This window comes from Dermacentor albipictus, chromosome 6, assembly GCF_038994185.2.
Source record: "Dermacentor albipictus isolate Rhodes 1998 colony chromosome 6, USDA_Dalb.pri_finalv2, whole genome shotgun sequence".
In the NCBI taxonomy this organism is placed as follows: Eukaryota; Metazoa; Arthropoda; class Arachnida; order Ixodida; family Ixodidae; genus Dermacentor; species Dermacentor albipictus.
Genome location: NC_091826.1, coordinates 2972062 through 2993639, shown reverse-complemented (window position 1 = coordinate 2993639; position 21578 = coordinate 2972062). Strand labels below are relative to the sequence as shown.

General features: G+C 45.6%; 1 long non-coding RNA gene across 1 annotated transcript; it reads left to right on the top strand.

Annotated features, from left to right (window-relative positions):
• Positions 1 to 749: 749 nt before the first annotated feature.
• LOC135917038 (uncharacterized) lies at positions 750 to 2739 on the top strand. The gene is made up of 2 exons (XR_010569154.2): positions 750 to 1222; positions 2633 to 2739. It is a non-coding gene; the product is annotated as an uncharacterized lncRNA (long non-coding RNA).
• The last annotated feature ends 18839 nt before the right edge of the window (positions 2740 to 21578 follow it).

Here is a 21578-nt window from a genome sequence, read left to right as displayed (position 1 = left end):
GCCAGGTTTCCAACTGGAATCAGCCCTTCCAGATAGAAATTTTCCAGAGCCAGCTGGAAATGGCCCTTTCCAGCTTGAAGTGGGATCCACCTCAGCTGGTTTTTCAGCTAGAAGCAGCACTGCCAGCTGGAAGTTTTCCAGCTTCAGCTGGAAACAACTGGATACAGCATTTTTTAGCTGGAAACAGCGCTTCCAACTGGAAACAACTGGATGGAGCATTTTCCAGCCGGAAGTAGAATCTATCGACTGGAAAGTGGAGCTTAATTCCCACTTGCATTAAGACATTTTTTGTATCTGCAACACGCCCATATTTAGCCCAAGGTGGTGTTTGTATAAGAACGAAGAGCTTTTACTCTTGCAGCAGCAAAAAAAAAATAAAATATTTTTATTCGTTCGTGTTGTGACAACAATCGGAATTGCATGAACGTATGTAAATGCTCGTCACTCCGGGTACCTTTGATCGCGATCGGGATCGATAGCAATCTAAAGTGTCCTGTGTGATCGAGTTGCCAAAAAAAAAATATCTCCAGGAAAAACTGCCACTTTTATTGAACCTTGCTTGTAGTAAACAAAAGCGACGAGCTTGCCCGATTGGTCATGATGAGCCGTTGCGCAAACGGCTAGTGTTTACAACATAGCAATTCCTTCTCTAACAAAAAAGAGCCTTAACACGTGGCACCTTCAGCAGTTCAGGCTGCAATGACCGCTGCTCCTATTTTTTCCTGTCTGCACGACGCCACTACAATCGCCGCCATATTTGTTGAATACTTAGGAGCTTTAGTCTCGTATCTTGTCTTGATCTGCTCTTTTGACACTAACAATAATATAATAGCGTGTTATTGCAATATCAGTATTTCTCAGAAAAGCTCGGGTTTTTATTCACAGCAAACAGCAGCATTACAAAGGCAGGCCGAATATAAAAAATGTGACGACGCCACAGGGGCCCTAGTTTCGTACAGCACATGGCGGAAACTGTCACGGCGAGGCAATTTTGCGAGACAACGAGAGTCTCTCGGGTGTGCATGTGATCAAGTTTTTGTGAGGAACCTGCACGATCTTGCGCATGAAGTAATTATTTTTGGACAGTTCCTTCTCTGGACGGTGTTACAAGTACAGGCAAGCGGCTATCAACAGTTGTTATTGCTGTACTTTGTGGTGTTGTGATTCACCAGTGCGGATCGAAGAGCACCGTTTTCTCCAGCCCTGATTCTACAATGTGGAGGTAATTATTTCACTTGCTTATGTTTTGAGCGTAAGTTAATGTTTATTTTTATCCTGTATGTTGGCACGCTTGAGCATGATATCATAGGTCCCTGGTGTACGTGATGTTTGTATACAGGTTGATCATTTTTATGTTTTGCGGAATTTGGTAGAAATGGCCTGTGGCAGACATCATAATTCTTGTCGTTGAGCGGAATTATTCGAAAAGGTGGACATTATTAGCATGCGAAATCGAAAGACATCTTCAAGTAATTAGCAAAAATTGACAAATTAACTTATTACCTTGCTGCACATATTACTTGTACGAATTGTAGCCTGTGAGTTTGCAAGATGGATCCACCTTAAATGAATTTCCAGAATTACATCAGTTTCGATATACTATTTTCTAAAGTGTGAGACGAATAAGTGGGCGTTCCAGTTACTTTTGTGCTCCAATACATAAAAGGGCGTTTCGTTATAAAAGTATGCAGACCAACAGTGCACTTTTACGGCGAGTTTGATGACACATATTTCTAACTGGTGTCATTCTGGAAAGTAAGTCCAAGTGGATACGCCTGGCAATCTCAATGGCTACAATTCGTAGATTGCGATATGTGCCGTAATGTAATAAATTAGGAAGTTCAATATTGAATTTTTTAAAATTAGTTCAATATGTGTTCCGATTTTTCGTGCAAGTAATCTCCTCCTCTGAAGGATCCAGCTCAAGGACTAGAATTACGGTATCTTCAACAGGCGATTGGTTAAAAATTGCATAAAACTTTAAATTATCACGCAGCATATGTGAAGTGCTTGCCAGTTTGCGTAAGCCCCTTTTGTCTCCAATAGCCCATTTGAATATATTGCCGTGCAGTGTTTGTGCCCAATGTTGCACATACGTACGTCTATTAAATACTAGTGCGTATATGTCAATCTGCCCAACGCAATAGAAGCACATTTATGGCGTGCTTTCATTGCAAGTGCGTGCTCGCAAACACGTTGCCTCGAATGGCAGGCATTTGAATTGGTGCAAAACAACAATAACCTAAAAAGATTGGCCCTCAAGCTCCTGTGTTATTCAGCAGAGAAATGCTTCTTGGGAGGCTGTTGAGTTACATCACACACCTAGTTCAAAATACAAATGAGCTCATTCGAATTCTATTTGCACTAAAGCCACAATCAATGGCACTAGACAATTTAACAATCATTGCATAGCTTCTGCAGCTCAAGTTGAGAGCCTCTTGAGAGCTCAGGTTGGGGCCTTACGCCACATAAACTGTAGAAGGGTCTGTGATGAAGGTAAACTGTGGTACTGTCCAAAGGCTGTTGATACAATCCACGTGATTTTGGTAAAGGTCACTGTTTACTAGAACTGAGTGGATTAAAGTGATGATTGTTTTAAAGTTCACTCACTATGTCTAAATATTTTTTTCAGATGGGGTACAAGGAGAAGTGCAAGTGTATTCCACATCTTGAGGGAGATGCAAGATATGCTTCCGCAATCCTTGCTGCAAGTGTTCAAATAAATGGTTGCAAGTTTCAGCACCATGCTGTTTTGGCTGCATGTATTTTCACCGGACCAGTTGGTCTTGCGGCCAGTCACATTAGGAACTAACTGTGACTTGCGACAGCAAGCTAAGATCCATGCGAGTTCTGGCCAGTTTGTATCCTGCTTGATGCGAGCTTACACCCTGGGATTTCACCTGAGCATGGCTCAACACCATGGTGTTGTCGCCAAGGCTCAACACCATGGCGACCGGTGCTGTGTGCCAGCCCGGTCTGTGGGTCTGTAGACCCACAGGCCGGGCTGGAGATTCTAGCTGGAAGCTCTTCCAGCTGAATTACAGCTGGCATTTCTTGCAGCTGGATCCAGCTGGAAGGCCTTCCAGTTGGGACATATTCCAGCTGGATTATGGAACCGGAAATTTCACCCAGCTGGATTTTTTCCAGCTGCCTTCCCAGCTAGAAAAGTATCCAGCTGGGTGAAATTTCCAGTTCCATAATCCAGCTGGAAGTAAAAACATTTTCACCTGGGAGTCTACGAGTGCTAGAAATTACAGCTAATAATTGGTTAGATCAACTTTTAGTTTGGTTATCAGCGAACCACCTGCAGTTAAACGTCAATAGAGAGTTTTAGAATAGGGCCCCAAACAGCTTTGTGGGTGTTAGCGTTGGGGCATGTAGGAGTGAAGAGTTTTACAATAGTGTTTTACGTTTGCGGATAGCATCTTGCGCTGACAGCGCCACTACGGCATCGAAGAAGAGCTATTAGAAATAATTAAATAAAATATACCATATTATGATAGGAATATTAATTTTGACTTTCTTGTATTCACATTTAATTACAATTTAGAGGTTATTCTGTAAGCAGCAAACAATTAGTTGCGCTTAGTTTTGAGCAAAGCAACTTTACTAGCCTTCACCAGCCAAGCTTAACCGTGTTAGGCCTACGAGCCGTAAAATCCACAATCGAATTCAAAATCAGCGGCGTCTCATGAGTCAATCTTCATAACACACGTTAGTTGAGAGAAAGCGATAACCGCAGTCACTTCTCCTAGCTTGCGAACTTCACGCGTTACCGCGAATCGAACCCAGTTTGGTGCAAGGTTAGAGCCGTCGCTTCGATGGGTGCCGCCATGTTTGCCGACGCAAAGCTTTTGGGGCCGCTATTTGGGCTCCCGCTAAATCGGTGAAATAGCATTCCCAACGCAAAACCTAAAGGCAGTTTGCGTCTTGCGCATGCGCAGTGGCTTCGACGCTATTTCTTTGGGGCCCCAAAACGCTTGGGGCCCCTATTCTAAAACTCTCTAATAAAACAAAATATGTAGTTTCTAAGCCTAAAAATAGGCCTGGTGACTGTGCTTTTCGTGTAAAGTTCAATAGTTGTGTAATCGAGCGGACTTCAGCTTTTAAATTTTTAGGTGTGCTTTTTGATGAGAACCTGAGTTTTATACTTCACATAACGAAGATTCATTCTAGCATCTGTAGGTCGATAGGTATATTGTTTAAGATTAGATACCTTGTTCCTACTTGGTTGAAACGCCGTCCGTATTATGCTTTAATTCAGTCCCATCTTAGTTATTGCCTGTTGGTATGGGGGACTACATTTCAATAAAACTTGGATCGATTGATATGTCTCCAAAAACTTGCAGTTCGCTGTGTTGAGAACCTTGGACCCCGCGATCACACGGCACCTTTTTTCATAAAACATGCACTTTTAAAAATTAATCAACTGTATAACTTAAGCTTGCTATATACATACGAGGCGAACTCGAGGAAAATTCACTCATTTTTTATCAAAACCACCTCTCAAGTTACACCCAATACAAGTTCAGGCATGACCATATTAGAGTTCCATTTTGCAGGAACAACTACGGTAGAAAACAACTAGCATACTTAGTATGGTATGGTATGAAGAACTTTATTTGGTCCTGAAGGTCAACCATAGGTTGACGCGGGCCGCTCCCACGTTGGGACTGTCAGGCCGAGCCCTTCAGCCACATCGCGGGCCTTCTGGACTGCCCGTAATTGGTCAGAGAGTGATTCGCTGTGTAGCATTTGCCGCCACCATTCTTCTTCCTTGTCACAGTCTGTGAAGACCGCGGGGCACTGCCAAAGCATGTGGTCGAGAGTAATGATGCCATTGCACTTATTACAGATGATTTGAGTTTCCCTCTCAGGATAGATCCTGTTAATAAAATCTGGACTTGGGTATGTTCTAGTCTGTAGCAAACGTAATGTGACCGCTTGGGCTCTGCAAAGCTTACCGTGTGGCAATGGGTACTCCCTTCTGCTTAAATAATAATGCTTCGTGATTTCGTTATATGTTAATAATCGATCCCTGTGTTCCCCGGGTGAAGTGTAAGTTGCTCGGTCTTGAAGAGCACGGCTAGAAAGTCCTCGTGCTGCTTCATTTGCCACCTCATTGAGGTTTCTCCGAGCTCCGTCCACTACCTCCTGATGTGCAGGAAACCAGCGGATTTCAATCCTCTCACTGTTGACCTTCTATAGTAATTTTGTTGCTATCCGTGTCACATATCCGTTGGTAAAGTTGCGTATGGCTGTTCTAGAGTCGCTGTAAATATGTGTCCACCGATTAGCCCGAATGGCTAAGGCGATTGCTACTTGTTTTGCTACTGTTGGGTCCTTGGTATAGACGGTGATGGCATCCCGTATGTTACCTTGAGTGTCTACAACAACGGAGGTATACGCATCCTTATTTTTAACCCAGGCAGCGTCAACGAACACCGCCTGCTGCTTATGTTGATCTATGTCTTGAAGGAGTGCCTCCGCCCTTGCCTTTCGTCTCTCGAGGTTATGTGTCGGGTACATGTTCCTAGGGAACGGGGTCGTCTTTATTATTTCTCGTAGTCCCGCTTGCAATTCTCCTTCGTTGGTGTGGTTGTTAATTTCTACGCCAATTTCTTCAAGTAGCGCCCTCCCAGGTCGTGTCCCCATTAGTCTCTCCTGGTGGGCCACCTGCTGAGCCTCAGCTATCTCTTCTAGTGTGTTATGCAGCCCTAGGCGCAAGAAGCTATCGTTAGCCGTGCTGATGGGAAGTCCTTGTGCAGTCTTTATAAGTCGTCTGATTAAAGCGTTTAGCTTGTTCTTATCAGCCTGTGTCCATTGTAGCATGCCAGCCACGTACGAGAAGTGGCAAAAGGCGAATGCATGTACCAATCTTATGGCACTGTGTTCTCCTAGCCCCTTATGCTTGTTGGTAACTCTACGCAGAAGCCTAATGACTTCTTCTGACTTGTTAGAGATGTGTTGTATCATCCTGCAATTACATCCATTCGCTTGCAGGAGAAGTGCTAGCACTCTAATAGTCTCCACCTGCCTGATTGGTTCTCCATTCTTCGCGTATATGTCAATGCGGGGTTCTTCCTCTGGGATATATCCGTTCGGTTTGCGCCCACGCTTACTGCTCCGTAGTACCAATAGTTCAGATTTCTTAGCAGAGCAGTTCAGTCCCATACCCTCAAGTGTTGTTTCCACCACATAAATGCTTTCCTGTAGTTTGGTCTCTGTTTGTCCCATATTACCTTCGGCGCTCCAGATTGTTACATCATCTGCATATATAGCAAAGTGGATACCCTCAATCTGCGCGAGACCTCGAGCCACTTTTGACATTGCGAAATTAAATAACAAGGGAGATAGGACGGACCCTTGTGGTGTCCCACGATTCCCAAGTTACAGAGTTGTCGATTGGAGTTCGCCTAACCTGAGACAAGCAGAACGGCCACCGAGAAAGGCTTTAACTATATTGTGCAATCGTTTACCCAATCCCATCTCCGAGAGGATATCCAATATGGCCCTGTGCTTGATGCGATCAAAGGCCTTTTCTACATCTAGGCCTAGAAGAGCTCTCGTATGCAGCGGGCTAGCAAGAATAAGGTGATGTTTGATTAAAAGCATTGCATCTTGAGTCGAAAGTCCAGGACGGAAACCGATCAGGTTATGCGGAAGAAGATTTCTGTTTTCTACATACTTAGTAAGTCTATTGAGTATGACATGCTCCATGGTTTTGCCCAGACATGATGTTAACGATATGGGTCTTAGGTTATCTAGATTTAGTTGCTTCCCTGGTTTGGGAATAAGAATTGTGTTTGCAATTCTCCATTCCTTCAGATAATCACCATTTTTCCAGAGTTCGTTGAAATACTCTGTTAAATATGTTATAGATTCATCGTCCAAATTTTTTAACAGCCTATTGGAAATGCCATTTGGACCGGCAGCAGATCTACGGTTGAGGTCGTACAGGGCTGCGCGAACTTCGCTTTCTGTGAAGTCTTGATCCATAGGCTCACAGTCTTCCCCTGTATATTCAGGCGGGTCTGTACTCTCATTGCTATCCTTAAGCGGTAAATACTTAGCTGCAAGCCGATCCAGAATGGCCTCCTCCGTTGTGTCCTGACTCTCACGATGGACGAGTCGTGCTACTGCTGTTCTCCTATTAGATTTTGTGTCGTTCTCATGAAGCAAATGTCTAAGTAAATTCCAATTTCCACCACGTCTGATTCGACCATCTATGGAATTGCAAAGCTCATCCCATTGTTGTTGCTGTAAATTTCTGGAGTGTTCTTCAATCTCCCTATTCAACAATGATATGCGCTTCCTGAGTCTCCTGTTCAGACGTTGCGTTTTCCATCTTTTTAACATGGATTGTTTGGCTTCAATGAAGTGCGCCAGCCTACTGTCCATGATTTCGATATCCTCCTCTGTTGTAATATCCTTCGTTGCCGCCTTTACATCTTCCCTGAGCTGAGTGGTCCAAGTTTGGAGTGTTTTCTTTTCTCCTGTCTCTGTCTCAGCTCTGCTTTTCCTTGCTTTCCGAAAAAGATCCCAGTCAATGTAGTTAAAGTGCTTTATCTCATTACTTGGTGTTTCCAATAGTATTTGCAATATGTAATGATCGCTACCCAGGTCAATATTGGAGTTATTCCAGCCAGCGTTCGCTAAATTTGATACAAAAGTAAGGTCTGGGGTGGAGTCCCTGCATGTAGATGTACCACACCTAGTGGGATAAGCTGGGTTTGTGATGAGGGAGAGATTAAGATCTGTAGCTAGGTGCCAGAGTCCATCCCCTTTCTTAGTATTCCAGCGATATCCCCAGGTTTGATGTGGGGCGTTGAAATCTCCTCCAATAATGAGTGGAGCGTGCTTAGTAATAGCCATAGTCTTATTAAGAAGTGCCCTGAAACTCTGTTTCATGTCGCTAGGGCTGCTATAAACATTAAGACAAAAGAGGCTTTGCGGTTTGCTTCTATTCCTTTTCAAAATTATTTCCGCAAGTAAGTATTCTAATTTGTTTAGTCCAAGGTGCAAATCATGTTCTATGTAAGGTATTTTCTTATCTGCGAGCGTGGCTAGCCCCCTACCCGGCTCTTTGCCCCTGCATGTCGCTTTGTATCCGGAGAGGCTAATGTCATCCACCAAGGTTTCCTGCAGCATAATAATTTTCGGTTTGTCTGCAGAGTTTTTTATTAACTGCATGAGAGGTGCTTTTTTGTGATAAAATCCTCGGCAATTCCATTGCCACACGGTAAAGCTCCCCCTCCTAGCCATTGCTTATAGAACCCGCCTTACTGCTACCCGCTAGAGTACGCTTCGTAGAACCCCCCGACGCGCCAGGGAGTGATCTGACGCTTTCTGCTTCTGAGGGTAAGTATTCGTTGTCCTCGCCTTGCGCTTCTACTTTGGTAAGCCTCTTTTCAGTCGTCAGTCTCCATTTCCATAACTTATCAACTTTGAAGGTAGTTTTGTCTATATATGGCATCTCTAAGTTGTTTAATCGCCTCCTTGATCTCTTCCAAAGCAGAGCACACTGTCGTTTCTACTGGGCTTATTGCCCGCTTCTTTGGAGCTGGTGTGTTTTCTTCATCCTGACCGTTGTCATTATTCACCGGTTTGGCTATTGCTACTTTTGTGGAGCTAGTCTGCGAGTTCTTGCGAAGTTCTACAACCTGCTTAGTAAGTTCTTCATTTGCCTTTCTCAGATACGTTACTTCTTTAATTAGCTGTTCTACCCTGGCATCATTATCTCCGACCGGCCGTCTCGCACCGCTCTCCGCGGTCCTCACAGTACCTTTCACTTTGTCGGCCCAGGTTGTTCCAGATGTCGTCTTGTCGCCAGGCGTCTGCCCTCCTCCTTCGAAGCGCACCTGCACTTCGCGTGATCTGGAGCGGCTTCTGCCCTTCGACGGCGAGCGGCGTCTTGACCGTGTGGGGCTCCTTGAGCGCGTGCGCCCTCTGGTGCCCGTTTGGGCATCCCATTGCAGCTGAGGTGGTGTCACCCCTGATGCAGATCTGTTGCGTTCTCGTCGTCGAATTCGCACCACGTATGGAATTTGGTACCGCTGTCGGCAAGTCTTGTCCCCAGTTGGGTGGTCCCCTCCACAGAATTTGCAGTTAGGCACACACAGGTTATTGTCCTCCGGGTTTTGAGTTCCACATCCTCTGCACTGTACCACGTCCGGTGTTGGACATACATCTGATCGATGTCCAATCTTTCCGCAAGCATAGCAGACATCAAACTGCTTCCTATACAGGTAACACCTTACAAGGGTCGACCCGTATCTGACATAATTGGGCACCTTGAGCCCATCACACAGAACAATGACCGAGCGCGTGGATTTAATGCGTTTGGCTGCCAATGCCAGTGGGTTAAAGTCATGCACAATGTTCTGCGTTATCGTGGCCTGATTGTCTCTGAGGTCAACTCTCCGAATCACCCCTTTACACGTGGTATGCGGAGCTGTCTCGTAGGCGTTCACTTCATATTCGGTTTCCCCTATAACTATTGACCTGATTCGCACATACCTGGCAGCATGACTGGGGTCTGGTGTACTAACCACCACGATGTTTTGCGTGAAGTTAGGGCAAACGACATCCTCTCGGGCTTGTTGCGGAGTCAGGCCTGATGCTTCAATAATCGCCACGCCTATCGCTGTGGTGCTCACTTTGCTCAAGTTGAGACCTCCTCGTGGACGGATGATGATCTTGCTGTGCTCCTCGAGCAATCGGGGCATCCTTGATGCCTTGACAATCCGATTTTTGAACATAGTGGTTGTAGGTCCCTTGTTCTTGCTGCTGTTGCCTTGCTCTTGCTGGCTCTGCGGCGATGTTTTCCCATTGCCAGCAATCCTTGTGGTGGAGCGAAATTTTCGGCTTGTCACAATTTGCCAACCTAGATCTTCCTCATTCTCTTCTAATCTGGTAGCGTCTTCATCTTCCATGCGCGTGTCCGCCATCGCGGCCCGGCGGGGCCAGTAGGCCTACTTAGGTCTTGCGCCAAGAAAGGCCAGTAAAAGTCCAAAAATGGAAGTCCCACCTTAAAGAAAGTTGTCCGCGAATTCCCGGTGACTTCACTAGCATACTTAGTCCCATCCTTTATAAATGCACATCCGAACGCGATCACTATCGCGCATAACTTCAGATCATTAAATTGCTTTAAAAGTGCCATGAAAAAATATTTGCTTTCCCTTTCTGATTGACATTGTGCTAATTGGTTTCTTGTGTGTTTTATGTACAATTATTTTAGGTGCGTTTCATACTGTGTTTTTATATGAATAAAGTTTTTTTCATGTTCATATTACTCTGTTGATCCTAAACTGTTTCTACTTAGAAAGTTGTACAGTGATTGTTGTATTTAATGCACGTATGTTTGTAATGTATGCTACGTATGTCTAATCCACTCGATTGATATGTGTGTATACTATTTATATGTTATGATATGCTACCTCAGTGTTGAGCAATGTATGGGTGACGGGGCCTTAGTCAGGCAGACAATGTACTGCATTTAGTCTTGCCATCCAAGACCATCACTGTGTCTAAATCAATGCTGAATAATTAAATAAATAATAAAAAATATTAATGCGATAGCTATTATATGGTGTTAAGAATGGCGAGCTGCAATGCAAGATTGCCACCCAGTTACGACCGGGGAAGAAGACACGCATCCCCCACTCTCCGTCGCTTCAGCTAGGATGCGTTCGACGAAGCGGGCTTTGTGCTGACACCGCCGCCATCCTCCAGCCCCATCGCCGTTGTGACGGAACGAGTTCGGCGGGCGAACTATTGTGCCCGAGCTCTCCAGCACGGACCTGATCTGCTACGCGTGAACGAGCTGCCGCGGGAAAGACGTTTTTTGTTGCTTCCCAAGCGCCTTCCGGGACGCAGGACAACGAGCTACCCACCATGGCTCCGAGCTTCCCGTAACGGCGCCCCTCTGACGTCGGCGCCGGACATCGGAATGTGTGTGCCTATGTGGGCGTAAACTGTTCTGCGGGGCGGCGGCAAGTTGACAATGAGTAAACGAACGTTCGCGTCACCTTGTATCGCGGGAGGACCGAGTGTTTAAAAACTGCTGTGGTGCGAATGCTGGATACTTCTCTGGTGCAGTCATGTTGGACTGACACTTCTCTCAAGCAGTCATGTTAGACTGATTTAAATACTGTAAATAAACCCATATTCCTCGTTCTCGATGAGAAGCAGTTCTTCCCTTCATCAACGTCCTCAGCGTGGATAAGTTGGACGACGGCATGGGCCAGCTACCTTCGAATTCATGCCGGACTCCAATCTTGACAACGGATCACGAGCGATGGGATTGAGCCCCCAATCCTGACAATGGACACTCCAGGAGCATTCCCTGTCGCCGCCGTCACCCTCATGTTTCGTATAAAGTCCAAGGGCGATAACATCGTGACCGTGCACAGCTTGCTGTATGTGCGAGTGAAAGAGCGGCGGGGGGGGGGGGTGAGCCGACGATAATGACTCTGTCTTGGTTGCGCAAGAAAGAAAAGGGAGGAGCAAGCGCGCCGCCTTCCGTCGCGCGCGATACATAGGGGGGAATGGATATAATTAGGGCGGGATCTAGGATTCTGTGAATCTTTGATTTCACAACATGTTTATTTGCCTTGTTTGACACATTATATACAGTTACTTTTTCTTAGATACGTAGATTATTCGGAGACTTACACATATATTTAAATATCTTGTTGCGAGGTTTTGTGTATACGTGCAGTGAACTTTCTTGCCCTTTATCAAGCTGTATCTTCGCATCTGTATATTCTATTGCATCTTTGTATCTATTGTAGTCAAATGAAAGTGAGCCTCCCCACCCCGCGCAAAAATGGTTCGGTTCATTATCTGCGAGGCTTGCGCGTAGCGCACAGGCATCTCTCATTTACAAAAGTGAGATATTTACATTTACAATATATCATTTACAAATTTACATATATATCATTTACAAAAGTGAGAAAGGATAAATGCTCTTTAATGCTCTCATACACTGCGTTGAACACGGCTGCGCGACGTAATGGACGCTCCTGAAGTTGAGCAGCGTGGTGCCGTGATGTTTTTGACAGCTGAAGGTGTTTCCCAAAAAGAAATTAGTCGCCCTATGGCTGCCGTGTACACTGAACATTGCATTTCATTGGCCACTACGAAGCGTTGGAGCAAACGGTTCAAAGAAGGACGTGAAAGTTGCAAAGACGATCCGAGACCGGGCCACAGCCATCGTGCAATCACCCCTAACAAAAGTGCAAAGGTTGATGAGCTGATGAGACAAGAACGGAGGACAAGCGTCGATGAACTGGCAGAGCGTGTGAACATCAGTCACGGTTCGGTTCACGCCATGATTCATGAACATCTCGGTTATAGGCTCTTGTGTGCGCAATAGATGCCGAAGATTTTGAACCATCGCCAGAAGACGCAGAAGTTCGGCGCTGCCTTTACTCATCTGATCCGGTATCACAATGAGGGTGACGATTTCTTGTATGCAATTGTGATCGCGGACGAACCATCATGCCACGAGCCTGAAACACGACGGCAGAGCTTACAGTGGAAACATTCGAATTCACCACCGCCAAAGAAAGCAAAGGCCGTCATTTCCGCCGAAAAGGTGTTGTTGACTTTTTTTTTCGATCGTCAGGGGCCATTACTGAGAGAATTTGCTAAATCTAGAGAGGCTATCAATTGTTTTAGATATTGTCAAACGCTGGACCGGCTGTGTGTCGCAATTAAGAACAAACTGCGTGGAACATTGACGAATAGGGTCATTTTGTTCCACGACAATGCCCGTCCCCACGTCACTGATGTCGTTAATACAAAACTGGCCAAGTTCAAGCGGAAACGATGCAACATCCGCCATACATCTCAGACCTGTCACCTTGCGACTTCCACGTTTTGGGGCAACCGAAAAAAAAACAGCCAAGGAAAGCAGATTCATGTCGGACGATGACGTGAAAGAGTCACTTGCAGACTTTTTTAAGCGGCAACCCAAGGAGCTTTATGAGACGGGAATCACGCGACTCGTTAGTCAATGGGACAAATGTCTAAATACTCATGGAAGCTACATTTAAATAAATTACTCCGTTTGTCATATATTCGCATTGGCTCACTTTCATTTGACTCGCCCTCGTACATTTTGCAGAACTCATGCTTTGTATACGTGCTCTCTGATGCGACTATAACTTCGGTGGAATTACTCACGATACACGACCGCTGACAGCTGCTCCTGCGTAATACATTAGAACAAATGACAGCGTCATTGAGATTTTTCACTGGCCGTTGCAAATGTACAAGAATGTAAACAAGGATTTTGAATGACAAAGTTTCATTAACATATTCGTCCTCAACTTGTTCATTTCATGGCCTTTACATTTTTCATATCAGCGGCATGCACTGCTTTGCTGATTTCGAACTGATATAGTTCTAAAGTTCGTGTGATATTTTCTTTACTTATTAAATAGACAAAAAAACATGGAAGTATTGATATAAGTTATTTTGGGCACAATTTTTGGCACGGACGAGTACATTCTTTTATGAAAAAAATGCATATTTTACTTGCACTGACAGTACGAAGCGTTCAAGAATTCGTTTGCAGCATCTTTGGCAATGGAAATGCAGTTATTATTCATGTATTAGATCCCTAGAAAAATTGTTTAAGAGGAAGCTCTTGCTTGGAGCCAACTCCGATGCGCCTATTCAAATACATGTAATACGCAGAAACGCTTTTCTGAGATAACCCCTGAATCGCTTTAATGAAATTTGTTGCATTTGAGGGAGGAAGTTAAATTATAGTGTCTGTTGGAAGCGGAATTTTGATTTAGGACCTGAACTTTGTTTAAGATACTTTGAAAAATTCGATAGTTCGAAAAAATAGAAGCACGCAGTTTACAAATTAATAGCTCTGCATCAAGAATAGATATAGCGGTTATGCAAACGGCATCCATTAGACCATTCAAAGAAGGCAAATTCGATATGTCAATTTGTATCTTACGTGAATTGGCTGCGTTATGTACAAGGGTTCTGCAGAAGCCGTATTTCCATAATACTTAATTTTTTTTAGATTTATGTGTAACTTATCAATTTCGCCCGCTGTGGATGCACTGTTATACGCAATTAACAGAATTGTGATATAATTTTTCTTTGTTGAGTTACTGAGTTTTAAACTTGATAGTTTCGTTTTCTGAAAATTTGCGATTTTGGTCAATCCTTAAAGGGACACTAAAGGTTACCAGAAAGTCAAGTTAAAGTGGTAGAGCAATGTTCTAGAACGTCTAAGGTGTCAATATAATCGCGAACAGAGCTTTAGTAACCGAGAAATTGAGGTAAATGCATGACACGATTTGAGACCCCCCAGCGACATTCCGGTACTAAACCGATGACGTAAGGTCTCCCCGTAATTTATGTTACTAATACTCAACTACTCGTATTAAAAATATCATTTCATTCGATTATAAAACGGAAAAAAATGCTACTTGTCTACGTCTATTCGATTCTAAGAAAAAATAACATTTTGACGTTGCCCTTCAGTAATATGGGCGTTCGAAAGGTTTCGTTTTCGCTCGACTGTGCGCGCTCGACCCTGCGCCGCGCACGCTTTGGAGTTTCAGTACTTTCGTTATCGTGTCGTGCTGTGAGGGTTCTGCTGGCTCGCGAAACTTTCATTTGGAACAAGCAGCGAGAATGCCACGTCCATGTGATGTCGTGGGAAGCCCTCGTTGCTTTCCCGCTCCGGAGAGCCGGTGTCGAGGCCACCGTCGTAGTACACAACGACGCCGGCAGTGCGAGCCCTCAGCAGCAGGTTGCGCTCGTCGGGGCTCAAATCGCTGAAGTTGAGCCCACCATCGCGAGCCAATCTGTCGGTGTCAGGGTCCATTGCGACGAGCGTCGAAGTTAGCGTCATAGAATGAAGTACCAGCTTATGGGCGTATTGCGGTATAGTAGCGGCGCCTGGTGGCGGTGCGGGAAACGACATCTGGGTCATGCCAGCTTGGCTGTGGCGAAGCACGTTTCTAGGCCGAGTTTTGCGTCGATTCGCACTTTTTTATGCCCTGTTGCGAGTGCGAAAAGGCTCACAGACCAAGCCGACCACGCTGCGAGCTCGCCGGAGCCTATAGTTTAACGAAAACGGACTCTCCGTGTGCCGTGGGACGTAATGCGTTCCTCCTTCCGCTAGCCACCATACTCCCGCTTTCGCACTGCTGTCGGCTCTGTCTTGGCTCTGTTTCTGGCCGCGCGTTTGCGTTTTGCGCAGAAAAGCCGTAGCGCCGTCTGCGGACGCCGTTCTACTCACCGATGGCGCAACGTCACTATGAGACCATGATGTCAGTTCTCCTCGATCGGAGGGCGGGCGATTTGAACTGCGCTAGAGGTACGCGGACGCTTCAGAACGCATTTTCTCTTAAAATAAGTCTCTCCTTGGCACGAAACAAGCGTTTCGAGGTTTCTGTGATGGTATTTCAACAGTCCACGTTGACTTAATAGTAACCTTTAGTGTCCCTTTAAGAAAGAAGTGACAATCTAAATAAAAAATCAAAACCAACAGTCACTAGAATTTACGTTTTTCTTTTAAATGCCGCAAACCTCGTCAAATTTGGCGCTGTGGTTGCCGCGACAAACGAATTCTCTTTCTACGTGTATTTAGATAGGAGCACCCAAGCTAAAGCTAAAGAGGCCGAGCTGCAACGTGAGCCACCCACGAAGGAAATTTCTGGCTACGCCACTGCTGCACGCGTATGTACACAGATAAACATACATACACAGGGTGTTTCAGCTAACTTGGGCCAAATACTAAAAAAAAAAAACATGGGTGCTACGCGTGTCGAATTGGCGCAGTATTCTTCTGAGCCATACGAAGCACGTCATTGTATATATATATATTTAATCCACTAAGCAGGGTAATTAACAAAGTTTGCTTTTCAAATTATAACCATAGCGAAAAATCTTCAAAACAAAAGTTGTAGCGCTTGATCGGAAACATCGGATTAGTACATCTATGCTGAGGTAACTGCCCTCTTTAATTTTTTTCCAGCCTTTCTATAAGGTGCGAGAAATTTTAAACATACCACGTGACTGCCGACTAACGCGCCGCGCTTTCAGTGCCTTCAAATGTAAGTCGAACGAATTAGCAAAGACTGCTCCGCTCACAGAGATCGATTGAACAGGCCGTCGGTGATTGCGATGGACGTTAAGCGACAAAAAGGGCGTACCGTTTCAAGAAAAAAATCCTTTACAAAAAAGCGGCATGCGAAATGGGAGATGTTTTTCGACTCCGTCCTTTACTACAGCAGCACGCGAGCACGGCTGCTCAAGCCCGTCGAGGTCGAAACACGCCGACTTGCCCAATTCGTTCTGTGCAGCTTGTCGATGCATGCGTATACGTGGCGTAAGGGTTTCAATATCGGGCACAGGAGGTCCTGTGCTCGAACCTTGCCGTCAGACAGTCTTAATAATGTTTATTTAATTATTTATTGAAGCAGCCTTCGCTGGATGCATGCAAGAAGATCAAGTGGGCTAGGGAGAAGTGAAGGACGAATAAGTTAGAATAAAATGCCGGACGACACCCGTCTCACTGAGGAAACGAGCACCAGAAGCACACATACATTCACATTTTCTTGAACTTCAGGAGAAGTATTCTTGTGCTGAATTCTACACACATGCTTCTAAGTCTCCTTCTGGTGTGTGTACGCAGCACTAGGACCGTAGTTATTAATATCCGGTACGTGGAATCCACATACATGTAGTTTTACAGAGGAAGCATATGCAATACTCTCTACAGCCAAGCACATCAAGCAAACGAATCTCACTAGGGCTATTGTGTCCACGGACTCATTGAGTGTAGTACGAGCTCTAATGAATCTACGAAAACGTAAAAACACTGTCTTCAATGGACTGTATACATTGCTATGCTCACCTTATAGTTCTAAACAAGTGGTCATGATACGCTGAGTACCTGGCCACAGTGGCATAAAAGGAAATGAAGCTGCTGACGAGAAAGCTACCTCAGTAGTTTTTAGCGACACCGACACAAACGTACCCATCCCAGTCACCGATCTTAAACCATACTTACGTCACATGCTCAAAATCCACTGGCAGAAACAGTGGAGTACTCAGGTATCCAATGAACTGCACTAGATCAAACCCAAACTATGGCATTGGATATCGGAGAAAAGACCACGGTACAGTGAAGTGCTCCTTTGCCGATTAAGAATAGGACACACTTACGGCACTCACTCTTACCTCTCGACAGGGGGGTGTCCTCCGACTTGTAGTAAGTGCGGCAGAAATCTCACAGTCCTGCACGTTCTTATTTAATGTCCTGCAATAGAAGCAGAGAGGAAAAGGTATTTTCCTTCTGCGCATCGTGAAAGTATACCTCTTCATCCGGCATTCTTGCTTAGTAATGGGCAACTTTGTAACTTGAAATTTGTGTTACAGTTTTTGGCTGTAACAGACACTCTGGAAACCATTTGGCCAGGTGATTTTTAGCACATGACTAACAGCCCTTGTATTCAAGGGCTCTCGTGAAGCTCTAGTGTCATTATTACATTTTGTTTTGTTTTGTCGCCTCATGAAGAAGTATTTTTAATGATTGCTTGTCGCATCATGTTTCTAACAAAACCCAATTGCTATAGCCCACATCGCTAACTAATCAGTGTCATTATTTTAGCATGTATACGTTTTACGTATCCACAGCGAGTTTTTTAGGCCATTCTACAGCCACATCCCAACTACGATGAGGAATTCATTGTCCATACCATCCGCAGTACATCGTTAACATTAGCATGTGCCATGGCGCTCTTTGGCCATAAGTGGCCCTTGCGCCATAAAACACCACGCATAATCATCATCATCATCTTCTACTGCCGTTCTAGTTAAAAACGCTACATTTTGGCGCAGCCGATAGTTTTCGAAGACCAGACAAGCGGGTGACCTTTTTCGTCGACCAGGCGTCATCGGAGTTTTCAGCCGATACCAAGTGCACGGTGAGCCAGCGACGAACCTTCCTCTCGAAGTTAGTTCTACCGCGCTGATCAACGGGCGGCTGCAATCGACCACCAAGCCCTGGTGCACACAGGATCGGTGACAGTGAATCTACAGCTCCAAACTCGTTCTGAAACCCACACGACGTGGCACCCTCAAAGAGGAAACGCCTGCCGGGAAGGTGAGCCTAGACTTGATTGTTATAGAACAACTGCAAAGACACAATATGCAACAGAATGAAATACTGAGAACTATGGTCCAAGCGCTTAATCGAGAGACAATCGAGAGAGCAGTGGGCATGCGAGCAGCACTAGTTGCACTATGCCTCATGCGCAACTTTTCTTAGCTCCACAGATTTTCCTGATGCTGGCCCTTGTTTCACCTTCTGCGCCCATCCAAACGTGCCCTACCATGGGCGAACGCGTCGATGCTGTCCAAGATCAAGAGCCCGTCACCGGCACGTGTGGCCTCCATAATCTTCCATCCTTCCTGGATGTACCGCTAGATGGACACCGCATCGTTTCTGGGACGACGTCACTGGCTGATTCACCGCCCTTTCCCAGCCCCTTCAAAAGCAGCTTGCTGATGAACTACTCCTTCAGTGGGCATGCGAGCAGCACTAGTTGCACTATGCCTCATGCGCAACTTTTCTTCGCTCCACAGGTGCGTAACAATTTGACCCTGTATGCTAAACGGAGTGATAATCGCTCACTTTTGCTGCTCTCATGCCCACTTGTCTTATCCCAGGTAGCACACAAAGTCTTGAAAACGTCGTATTAAGGGATTCAACGTCTGAAACGGATTTTTGACCAAAATCGACGCATCAACGACGTTCCAAACAAGATAGCTTAAAAACGAGGGGTGAATACGTTTTGAAAACGACTCAAGGCGCACCGCCACGCTACGGCGCGTCAGCCTCTTTAGCGGCTTCTACAATATTCAACAACCCATCAACGCGATCCAACCTTGCGCAAGGTGGCGATACCGTCGTCAAATCATGTGACCAAGGTGGCCACGTGATTCGTGATGCCGGGCAGCCGGGCGAGCCAGGCATAGTCGCGTCGTCATGGCGTCGTAGCGTCACCGCACTCGCATTGCGCTGTGGTGTGTTTGCGGCTGTTCTGAATGTGCTGCCGCTGCCCTTTGCTATGTAAGTGTTGCAGTGTTTTGCTGTCAAGAAAACGATATTCTGTCATCAGTTTGGGTTGTGCGATGTGCTTGTGTGGTTTTAATTTGGAAATCAGTAGTGTTTTCAATTGTTATGTGACCAAGGCGGCCACGTTATTCGTGAAGCCTGGCATAGTTACGTTATCGCACTCGCATGGCACGATGTTTCGACTGTTCATGGCATGGCACGATGTTTCGTCTGTTTGCGACTGTTCTGAATGTGCTGCCGCTGCCCTTTGTCATGTAAGTGTTGCAGTGCTTTGCTGTCAAGAAAAGAACACATTCTGTGATTAGTTTGTATTGTGCGATCTGTTTGAGCCGGGCATAATAGCGTTATCGCACTTGCATTGCGCTGTGGTATGATAGCGGCTGTTCTGAATGTGCTGCCGCTGCCCTTTGTCATGTAAGTGTTGCAGGGTTTTGCCGTCAAGAAAACGACGTTCTGTGATTAGTTTGGGTTGTGTGATCTGTTTGTGTAGTTTAATTTGGAAATCAGTAGTGTTTTCAATTGGAGGGCGTAGAGTGGAGGGCACTAATCAGCTCTTCAAGTTCATTGTCATGTTATGTGAGGCGCCTTTTCGCTGACGCTGTAATTAATGCGTTAAGGGCAGTATAAGGACGAAAGTTAGAGGGACGAAATCTTGCCTGTGTGTCCCTAGCGTCGGGATCGGCCGCTATGCGAGATCCTAACAAGAAAGCATTTTGCAGAGTCCGAAGAAAAGCGGCACAATTTCTGGCTGTGCGCACCTTGCCGATCTCCGCAATAGAGCCGTCATCGTGGTATTTTAGTCTCCCGTTTAGCAAGAGTGTTGCAGACGAGGGAACTGGTTCAAACAGGCTTTTCTTTTAATCGTTCAGTACTAGTGCGGCATCCCAAAAGGTGAGGTCAAGTGCTCGCCCTATTTTCTTCCCTCGGGCTACAGCGCACTGACAGAATTTTGCGTGCACCATACCGTGCTTTTATCGTTTGCGCTTCAGGTTCTCGATTGTGTTTTCGCCCCCTTTACCCACGTGATGGGTATTTCATGGTATTACTGGGTACCACATGTGTCCATATATTGTGTCAAATATATGAAACGGCCAAATTCGATTTTATTTGACGCCTCAAATGGTAGTAATGTATTGAGTCTCTTGTAGCTTTGTGCTTGTTATCAATTTTACTATTTGGCGAATGGATACAGCATGTACGCTGCATAACTCGCTTGTGGATACTGCATACGTGAGTCGAGTATGCCCTTGGTATAAAATAACTTGCATGCTTTAGGTAGTACGATTGTTTGCAGTTTGGGACATGTGTCGGAATGTACGCTGTGCGCCATTCGCGCTTTACGGCGGCCTGCCGAGTTCGTGCGGGTGCCATGTGTGCGCATGGAGTTCGCGAAGTGCTCTCGCAGTTTATATATATATATATATATATATATATATATATATATATATATATATATATATATATATATATATAGACTTGCGCATTTCATTTTTTTGTATATTCCAAAATGCGTGTCATCGATAATCATTTATAATGTGCAATGATAATGATTTATGATGCGCAGTGTATGGTCTAGTCAGTGTAGATACCCGCCGTGGTTGCTCAGTGGCTATGGTGTTGGGCTGCTGAGCACGAGGTCGCGGGATCGAATCCCGGCCACGGCGGCCGCATTTCGATGGGGGCGAAATGCGAAAACACCCGTGTACTTAGATTTAGGTGCACGTTAAAGAACCCCAGGTGGTCAAAATTTCCGGAGTCCTCCACTACGGCGTGCCTCATAATCAGAAAGTGGTTTTGGCACGTAAAACCCCAAATATTATTATTATCAGTGTAGATAGCGCGCCCTCTGCTCGTGATACAAAGCTGTGTATGTGTTGTACATGCGTTACTGTACTCTGACGAACGCTGGTCCACCAGCCGAAAACGTTAAGTAAAAGAAGTCTTCCAAAAAGTTCGTCGTCTCTTTCCTGCGTATATATATATATATATTCTAAAGGTGTTTATTTGGCAGAGCTCGGGAGCAGCGCAACGTCGACGGGCAGGGCAGTCAGAGCTTCCAAGCACGAGAGCCGTTGCTGAGCCGGAGCGCTCGACCCACTAGCGTTTAGAGCCAGTAGCGCTGAACCCACTAGCGTCTCTTCTACAATCTCTTCGCTACAACCACCCCCCGGGAGCGAGAAGGGAGCCGTCCGGCGACCTAACAGCTCGTCACGATGAGCGGGTCGTAGTAAGGCTTTAAACGGTCGACATGGACAATGTCTCGTCCCCGGCGGCGCATGTCTTCAGATGGCTCAACTGGTTCGATGACATAGTTTACAGGAGATGCGCGTTCGAGAACACGATAAGGGCCTTCATACTTAGGGACCAGTTTTGATGAGAGGCCAGGGGTAGTTAAAGGGACTGAGAGCCACACGAGCGCTCCCGGATCGAAGGTGACCGTGGCAGTGGCGTC